Source organism: Rhipicephalus sanguineus, chromosome 2 (genome assembly GCF_013339695.2).
Source record: "Rhipicephalus sanguineus isolate Rsan-2018 chromosome 2, BIME_Rsan_1.4, whole genome shotgun sequence".
Taxonomy (NCBI): Eukaryota; Metazoa; Arthropoda; class Arachnida; order Ixodida; family Ixodidae; genus Rhipicephalus; species Rhipicephalus sanguineus.
The window spans coordinates 216561028-216570467 of record NC_051177.1 but is presented as its reverse complement, the minus strand read 5'-3'; positions in this window follow the sequence as shown (position 1 = coordinate 216570467).

The window sequence follows — 9440 nt, the reverse complement described above, 5'->3', positions numbered from 1 at the left end:
TCTGGTGCCACCACTTGCGTGATTTCCAATCCACCTCATACTTCCATTTCATCACCCTTCCTCCCTCCCGTAGCCCTTTCATGCACGGTGGTCAGCGTAGGTAACCACCCTGAATAAAGTCGCTGTACAGAATGAAACTGATCCGAAGCGCATTTTTACTTGCACAGCCAGCAAGAAGTACTCTTCCGCTGCGTGTTACACCAAAAAAAGTTCGCGTGCAACCTCACGTACCTCTGCGCCCGTATAATCTTTCAGGGTACAGCGCGGGAAACCGCATGCTTGTTGCAAAATTTTTTCTTGTAGGGAAAAAAGGTGCCCTGGATAACTAGCGCCATCTGGAGCATCTTCATAAACGACTAAAAGGGCAAAGCAAACACGTATTCACTCGCTCAACCTCTAGATGTCACTGCTAAAAAATGTTGAAAGGGTGGTCACCGTAGGTGACCACTGTGCCGGAAAGAGTTAAGAATTCTATGCCACACTGATAACGCACGTGCCGTTCGTGACCGGGAAGTGCCGGGACCGCGGTGATAGCGCGAGGTGGATGACGATTATAGTTGCGTGACGGAAATACTCCCCAAATACTTGATTTTCTCTTAGAGTGTAGTCGATGTCAATGACAGACACGTCACAGCGCACACTGGCGCATGCCATGGGCTATCGTCATTCACCTCCCTTGCTTTGTTCTGGGGCTGCTTTCTAGATGGTTCTGGCTGCTTATGCCAGCGGTATTTTAAACACTGCTAAAAATAAATGAACTGGACAACACAGGAAGACCAGACCAGACGTCAACAGAACTGCTTATTCTGCAGTGTCCGCCTCAGCTCAAAACACAAAGAATAGAGATGATGATGGCTATGTACAAGTGAGAACTAATTTCCCCCCTCTTCGAAGCGGCCAGCCTGGCCACAGCTCAAAGATCGGCTGAACGAGTAATAAAAGGCTTGATGTGGGGGACGTGAACAATTTCCGTGCTACGACAGCGGTGGTCAGTGATGGACTGAAGTGGGGTGACGAGATAGTTCACTGGGGAAGTTTGTCGTAGAACGGTGTATGAGCCAATGTACTGTTGAAGAAATTTCTCGCAAAGTCCCGACGTTCGAACCAGGGCCCATAGTAAGACATCATCTTTGGCATGAAAGGCCATGTCACATTGTTTACTATTGCAGCGATGTTTGTGTTCCTCTTGAGTAGCTTCCATGTTTCGACGAGCAATTCTACTTAGGACTACCTGTCCTAAGTAGTATTCCTTTACAACTTCCAGTGTCTCACCACCTATCGCAAAGCGCTGTTCTCTGCCGACATTGTTCCACATTACTTTAGTTTTATGCATATCAATTTTCAGACCTACTCTTCTACTTTCCGTATCCAGTTCAGTAATCGTGAGCTGTAATTCGTCTCCCGCGTTACTCATCAATGCAATGTCATCAGCGAATCGCAGGTTACTGAGATACTCTCCATTAGCTCTTATCCCTAATTCTTCCCAATCTATGGCCCTGAAAACCTCCTGTAAACACGCGGTGAATAGCATTGGAGAGATCGTGTCTCCCTGCCGTACGCCCTTCTTTATTGGGATTCTGTCGCTGTCTTTATGGAGGACTATAGTGGCTGTGGATCCGCTGTAGATTTCTTCCATTACGTTTATATAGGCTTCGTCGATGCTTTGATTCCGCAGTGCCTGCATGACTGCTGATGTCTCCACCAAATCAAATGCCTTCTCGTAATCTATGACGGCTGTGTATAGGGGTTGGTTGTATTCCGCGCATTTCTCTATCCCCTGATTGATAGTATGAATATGGTCTGTTGTTGAGAAGCCTGTACGAAATCCTGCCTGGTCCTTTGGTTGATTGAACTCTAATGTCTTATTAATTCTGTTAGCAATTACTTTTGTAAATAGCTTGTAGACAACGGACAGTAATCTAGGAAGAATGCCAACATGATCTTGATTCATAAGAAAGGGGACGTCAGGGACATGAAAAATTACAGGACCTACACTGATTGATGATCGTTCTCAAATACTTTCTGTTTGTCCGCATGCCTTTGCAGATTGTCGCCCTACAGGAGAATAAAATAAGGACAGCTGGTCGTGTGCTGGCACGTGGTGGAGCAGATCTCAACCACTCCGCACACTTGGTCTCTGTTGCCAACAGCGCACTCAATGGAGCTCGACCCGTCGAGTGCGTTGCGGCCGCCAGCGATGGCATTATACGAGTTGAGGAGGCAAAGCAGTGGCAAGAAGAAGGGTATAACTATAATTGCCCGTAGCTGCCTTGATACACGGTGCGTCGTTTAATTCGTGGTGCGAATGATTTGATGATGCTGTAACCTGAACGCTGACAAAATTTCAAAAACCGTTTCAGGGTACCTTTACAGTCAAGTGTGGCTCTTATCCCATTCGAAATTATCTTCGTGAATATTTTGTACAATGCTGAGGTTGATCTGTCTGTAGTTATTCAAGTCTCCCTTTTTTGTATCAGTAAAATATTGGTGTTTTTCCAACTCTCTGGTACATACATTCCAATTCTTGCATCTTGCCGTATGACCGTGGTATCATTGTGGCGTCACTCTCGGCGCTCCCGTGAAAAAGACGGCGGCCGAATCATCCGCTTGAGCACTGCAGACAAGCGTGATTCAGACTGTACGACAGTACCAATAATCGCGAAGTTGACAACTAAACATCGCCCACCGCACCGTTAGAATAAAACGCTAAGTCGCTTCTTTAGCTGTTTCTTGTTTACAAATACCAGGTCTTCATATGCTCCCGTCGCCCAACAGAATTATACGATTTATCACCGCAGGGCAAGGTATGTAAGAATTTACCTTGAATTAGCGAAAGTGAGCGCATTTCCTACTAGTTGATCAGATAACATCCGTAGTAGTAATCACTTAGGCCAAGAGGAAAATTGGACGAGTTGGTGCAAGTTAACCATGTCGAACTGTAGTGCGTGAGAACTCACGATCGGTACTCACTCGCGCAGCAAACATTTCCTGCTCGCGCAGCGATCGTTGGTGAGCCTCTTGTGCCCCAGTTCGAAATGTTTATCACGCTCCGAATCCACATCGTAAGAACGACAGCATATTGTCACGCTTTCTGGTATTCAATTGATAGACTCGGCATTTCTAGCTGACAGAGACAAAGCTCGCAATAATGGAGATCACTACTTACTCAATTGTGGCAAGGCAGCGCAATGCAGCATCCTCGCCTTCGACGTCCAGATGTTGTTCGAGGCAGCCACGACGAAGTTGCTACGGAGCACCGGTTCGCGTACTACGTTGTCGAAACGAAAGCTGCCCGACTCGCGGTCATCGTCGTCGGTGTAGAGACAGGAGACGAAAGCCCAAGCCCGTTCAAGTAGTTCAAGCGTGCATCAGCCGGTGGAGCGACCGTTCCAAAAAGCACCGCCAAAAACTAAAGAGAGATTTCGTCCCTAGGTCACCTAGGTACCTAGGTGACGGCAACAAAAGGATTCCCCGACAGCCGTCACGAGAGGGCCACCCAAACGCTATAGCCGAAACATTAATAAACAGGAGTTTATCGTAAGGCTTTTCTTGTTGTACAAAAAGCAATGATTTCTTTTATTGTACCCAGACGTAGCACTAGTTAGCGTGTTCGCCCTTTACCAGTTTTTTTATTATAAAACCGCGCAAAACCGGAACTTCCGCTTGTGTACCGTTTAGGCTACGGAAACACGCCGAGCGCGCTGGCGCACTGTAATTACATATGTGTTACTAGGAGCTGGGTTTTTGTGATGTAACGGCGTCAGTGTTCGAGGGGTAACCACAAGCTAACGTGGAACGCACTTATATTCTCTTTACATAAGCACACATCCATCACGCGAACATTTGGCCAGAAGGAGGATTCGCAAGCATTAACCTACGTGGGCGACGTGGGGAGCGACTAAAAAGCCACCAAAACATGCCCGCGTTGCCAGACCACTTTTTGGTGCTGTCCCTAGGAAATTCCAAGCGAGATGTACCTAGCCTAGTCCCGTTGCTCTACGTGCGTGCGAGACGTTGATCATGCGATTTAACCATGGAAATGCAGGTGGCTTGATTTAATGGACGCACGGATAAGGTGCATACTTGCTGCTTTCTTTGAGAAGGGCCACTTTTTGACTAAGGGGCACGCAGTTCGCAAGGCGGGGGAACGGGGGAATCAGTTTTGTTTCAGCTCAATGCAGGGGCGTAGCCAGAAATTTTTTTCGGGGGGGGGTTCAACCATACTTTATGTATGATCGTGCGTGCGTTTGTATGTGTGCGTGCCTATATACGCAAGCAAAACTGAAAAATTTCGGGGGGGGTTTGGACCCCCCCAACCCCCCCCCCCCCTTGGCTACGCCCCTGGCTCAATGATACAGTGTATTAGGTTTCATTTTTGTGTTAACCTTGCTGGCGTATCAAGCGCATTAGTTTACGAAGCTGGTTCTTTTTGGACGACGAAGTTTGAGACATGATCGGAACTTGTTTTGTGGTTCCAGAAAAGCCAGCTTTTCCCAAAAGGTGCCTTAGAAAAACGTTTAGCTCCAATATATTCCGTGATATATAGTCACCGAATAATCAATATTATTGCTTGTTTTAAACAAATGCTTGCGGCGATCGAGCAACCACGCGAACGAGCGTCACGCCGAAGCCGGCCTCCCTACTTGGAGCACAGTATGTGTGTACTAGGCGCAGCGATGCAGATTGCTCAGGGGCGTAGCCAAGGGGGGCGGGGGGGTTGGGGGGGTTCAAACCCCCCCCGAAATTTTTCAATTTTGCTTGCGTATATAGGCACGCACACATACAAACGCACGCACGAACATACATAAAGTATGGTTGAACACCCCCCCCCCCCGAAAAAAATTTCTGGCTACGCCGCTGAGATTGCTTATTTTCTCATCAGATCAGTGGAGTTCCCGGTGCCTACCGAACACATCGTGGTGATGGATCTAGGCCATCCTCAACCGCTATATGTATGTCGCATATGCATGCATGGCTCCCATCGCATGCGTGCGGTATCAAGCTGATATATGAAACATCATTGTGAATAACTTTTTTTGCCTAGCTGTTCTTTATGAAATATTTTTTTTTTCACGTGCTTTTCACATATCCTATCATCAGTGAAAAGGAGTAGCCGGTGCTATACAGAAGCACCAACATCTCCTAAATATCGTATAATAAAAAAAGTATTTGTTTACGCCAGGAAAATCAATGCTCCTCACCACATAATGCTTCGCTGAACCGACCAATGTGTTACGAATGCACACTGTCGGCTAAGTGTATATACAGTAAAGCTCGCATGCATCGGAATCAAAGGACATCGCTAAATAGTTCGATATACTTGTAATTAAAATGCATAAAATGCCTGCCTAAAGCTTAAATATAGTTGGTACATGTCTTGATATATGCTGAGCATGTGCAGCTCAATGAAACGAAGACAAGAGAAGACACATAAACGACATAGCCTAGTCTATGTCGTTTATGTGTCTTCTCATATATATATATATATATATATATATATATATATATATTCATGCGTCTCGGATACTCTTTCCGGCAACTAATTGCAGCCACAGGTAGCAAGCTTCACAGCGTGGCATTTAGTTTTCGTCGCATTACACCCCTGTGTAGCGGTAAAACTTACAAAGCAATTCCTTCATTGTGGAGCGCAAAGAAATCTGTGCTGCGCACGCCGCCCATATTTTGACTCGTACCCTGCTTGTTTACGCCATGCTTGCACTGCCCCTTGGATTCAATGCACTATATATTTACATTATATATACGTGCTACAAGATGACAGATTCACTATAGTCAGCTTTATGTCATTGCAGCTGTGTTATGCCAGAAAGCATGTACTGTGCATCGATGATTCGTTGTGCAGCGAAGCCCACCAGCAGGGAAATCGTAACTGCCACATACGTTACCTGATGCTTTGTCTTCTTTACTTACAAAAAAAGGCGCCGACGCAGCCTCCAGTCACCGTACGAGCACCCAAACGTCTAATAAATGCGAAAGTGCATAGCAAAGGTTTCTTCAATTCTTCTACCCGCCAGGCAAACGAATTAGCAGCAACCCTCTACATTAGAGAACAGACCAAGTCACTTCTTGGAATAGCTTGGAATAGTGTCATGGAGAAACTTAATTATGCCAACAGAAATTATTACAAGATACCAATGAATCACGTGGCCTGAATTCAGCGTGATCGCATAGTGTCAACTTGCTGCACAATTGCGACGAGGCGCCGCTACGGATGTCTACTTCAAACGCCAGCTGCTACATTTCAGGTCAAATAATAAATGGGCTGATGATGGATTTCTTAGCGCTGCTGGTTGTCTCAAGAATCTGTATAAATTCAAGCGAATACTCGCGAGGTAACATAAAGCAGGGCATACACAGACATTTTAACGCAACGTACGCTCTCGAGTGCCTCAAGTTTCACCTCACTTGACGACCGTCGGGCACATCGGATTCGAAGGGGATCGCGAAATAATTCGATATATCCATTATTACAAATGGAAAATACGCCTGTAAGCTTTAATATGACTGATGACTGATTCCTTTAAGTTGCTTCGAAGCCGTAAATGTATTATCAACCACTTTGCGGCAGCGAATCCTTCTCGGCCACGAAGGGCTAGAGCTTCACAGCGTGACGTTTAGTTTTCTTCGCATAACGCCACTGTACAGCTGTGAAGCTTAACAAGGCAAATCCCTCATTCTGGAGCGCACTGAGTTATACCAGGCGCTTACATCGGAACACCACTGATACCTTGAAGCGTTAACTTGTTGGCTAGATGGTTCAACCTAACTTAAGGGAGCAGCGCGAAAGACAGGGACAGAAAAGGCACACATACACCCACACGTAGCGCAGTATGTGTGGTTGTATGTGTGCCTTTTCTGTCCCTGTCTTTCGCGCTTCATCCAAATTGACAGCAGAGTCGATGTCTCAGCAATCTCAGTCATTTCTAAGCGAACACTCGCGAGGTAACACAACAAAGCATGACACAGATAGACAAAATCTTTAAAGAAGACACGCCATCATGTGCCTCTAACAGTTTCAACTCGGCCTCTCGTTGCTCTCGTCTGCTCTCGCCAACTTGACTAGGGAATTTTTGGGTACACCACGGCGCTAGTTTTGCTCGGCAGCACAAGGTAGCCAACATGAAACATGCTTACACCGCTAACATTGGGCGATGTTTAGGTGGCTTTTTAGTCTCGTGCGGCGACGTGTGCCATCAAGGCAAGCGCAGCGCACACAACCTCGAAACGAGGTAGCTCGCCCTCTCTGACTAGACGCATAAAAAAGTAAAGCAGCCGCGTCCTTCGGTGTTTCGGTTTCGGTTTGGTCGGATTTCAAAAGAGTTACATCTTGCTTCTGCCGCAATTTCTTCTTTTCGTAACTATTTGTGTTGAAGCTACGTCAAGGAGGTAGAAAGTAACAGGCTTTTGTAGATGCGCTGGGAAAGCAGGAAAAATTGTAGGTACACTGCCAGGCCATCTGCCCTGGTCGTCTGCCCCGTTCTGTCGAAGCAGCATTTTGCGAAGTGAATAGAGCAGAGGTGGTTGGTTGGTTGTTCCTTGGCAACCTGGCGCAACCCACCGCGGGGGATCGGCCATGAAACGGGCGGCACCTTATTTTAGAGATAAAATTGTTTTACATGGAGCAAAGGTGGTCAGAGCTGGTCACCGTCCTTAGCTCTCTAACCACTTCTTCGACCGGCACGTCCCAGGTAGAACGCTGCGCGCAGTCTTTTGGAAACATGTAACACGGATAATCACGTCATGGAACGGTGCGTTTGCCAATTCCTCGATAAACATGCATCAAATTCGATATCCATGCACCGGATAAATATGCATGCACGCCGTCAGTCTTGACTTGCAAGAAAACACCAGAAAGCTCGGAATTCTAAGGGCGTTCAGACTTCCTACTCGTACCAATAATGCTCGGTACGTCCCGCTAGACTGCACCCCATTATTTTGGTACTTCGTGCATACACTTAAAAATCACGTACAACGTCGTGTCAGCGCACATTTAAAGAGTAAAATTTTCGTCGATACAACTGTACGCATGTATTACATGTATGCGCACCTTTCAAATTGTTTCCAGTTTAACAGCATGCACGGAAAAACAGACAATCGTCAGCGAACGAAGTGAGGACACTTACACGTGAAAAGTGATCCCAGGCGTCTTCTTATTGCGATTTGTGCAGCCATAAGCGACGCACGAAGTCACCATGGCCTCGTAAAATGTTTAACTGCTTTACAAAAGCATGCCACCGTCCCCAAAGACAACTGCGACGGCGGGGCAACGGCGCGCACTCCGTCGTCTGCTTCCGAGTTTTTCCTTTTGCAATAGGTGGTATTCACCCCCGAGCAACCCTGTTCTCCCGCAGCATACCCGCATGGCATGCCGGGAAGGCACTGCTTCCGGGTGTTCTGTGCCGCCATATCTGAGGCCGTGACCCCCATGTGTTCCTCTGCGCGATACGCGAGTTAAGCCGTTTTTTGCGCCCGCCACCCAAAATCACGGGTAATTGCGCCGTATTTGGGTACAGCAATCGCACAAAATCGGAGAGTGACACGCGTGAGAACGCAAGAACGGTTAAATTTTATTCGTTGCCGAACGTTATTCGCGGTCAATGTAGCCGTGCTCTGAAGGTCTCGGCGAAGCGTCGTGACGAATGTTTCAGCCGCCTTCGCCGCGCTCCAAAGGCTCTGTGGTAAGCGCCTGAGAGTGGTTTACCTGCGAATAGAAACTCAGTTGAGTTCATATTCTGACCGCTGTGTATAAAAAAGGAGGAAAGCCGCGAACGAAACACGAAAAAAAAAAAAATCGCGTTGACACAGTAAATGCATTCAGATTCTGCCGCACTGCACTGGCGAAAACATCTGCGAAAAGCATGACACAGTAAAGTACTCAACGTCAGACTGTCCATATTTACACATGCGCGGTACATTGCGAGCTAAAATGAGACGCACACGCTTTTGTTTTTCTCGCTAAAGTGGACTTCTGGCTGCGAGTTTCGTACACTTGCATCAAAACACAGGTGACTTGCAACCTTGGTCTCGTTAAATAATTTAACGCCCTAGAGATACATTTTCATCGCGATCGATCAAAGCTGTAGGTGAGTCAATCACGTCGAAATTTAAGTCTCGTTCGCACTCGACTGCAATCGAAAGTACCCCGCGTAGCGGTGCTTTTACATGCATTACTTCGCAAGCGCACCGCTGCTTCAACCAGGTTCGTAGAGAATCGCACTGCCATCAAATTGTTTGGTACGCTCACCCTTCGCGTTTACAGCTGAAATTTAAGTTCAACGCTAAAGATTATCTTACCTTTGCGCGCACAACGACGCAGTCGCCGTAACTTTTCAGCGAGGGTTCCTGGACAAACCGCACTCCTCCAAAGATTTCTTGGCTTTCAGTTGTTCATGCGTCACAAAACTGGTAGCGTGCACCAAGTA